Raw genomic sequence first — 748 nt, forward strand, 5'->3', positions numbered from 1 at the left:
ATCTTAGTGTTTTGAATGTACTGATGAAGAATATCTTGTCTTCAGAAGCTTCTCTAAACCATGCGCTGTTTTTTCACCTCTCTCCACTCCTGCCCTCCCCAGCCCTACTTGTAGCACATCTTGCCTCTTAACAAACTTGCCTCCAAGATAGAATGTTTAATCTTGGAGGAAACTGCTACGTAACAGTACTGTATCAGAGTCTGGTTCTCAGCAACAGTGTCAGATGACTCAGAGCCGCCTGCAGTTTCAGATCTAGGGGCTCTGATGCTCCAGTCTCCAAGGGCACTTATACTCATGTGCGCATATACACACATCATTAAAAATAACTAAATATGGGATCGAAAGTACGTTTATACAGCGTTTTTTTCTTTCTTTCTTTCTTTCTTTTTTTTTTTATAGGATTTCCCTGTGAAGACCAGGCTAAATCCTATTAAAAAAAAAAAAGAAAAAGAAAAAAAAAACGCTGTATAAACGTACTTTTGATCCCTGTGAAGACCAGGCTAAGCCGGGCGATGGTGGCGCATGCCTTTAATCCCAGCACTCGGGAGGCAGAGGCAGGCGGATCTCTGTGAGTTCAAGACCAGCCTGGTCTACAGAGCTAGTGCCAGGACAGGCTCCAAAGCCACAAAGAAACCCTGTCTCGAAAAACCAAAAAAAAAAAAAGACCAGGCTAGCCTCAATCTTGGTTGTCTTTGAACACCCGAGTGTCCTGCCTCTACCTCTTTAGTGCTAGGATTATAAGCATGTG

The sequence above is a fragment of the Microtus ochrogaster genome, chromosome 7, assembly GCF_000317375.1.
Source record: "Microtus ochrogaster isolate Prairie Vole_2 chromosome 7, MicOch1.0, whole genome shotgun sequence".
NCBI classification, from domain to species: domain Eukaryota; kingdom Metazoa; phylum Chordata; class Mammalia; order Rodentia; family Cricetidae; genus Microtus; species Microtus ochrogaster.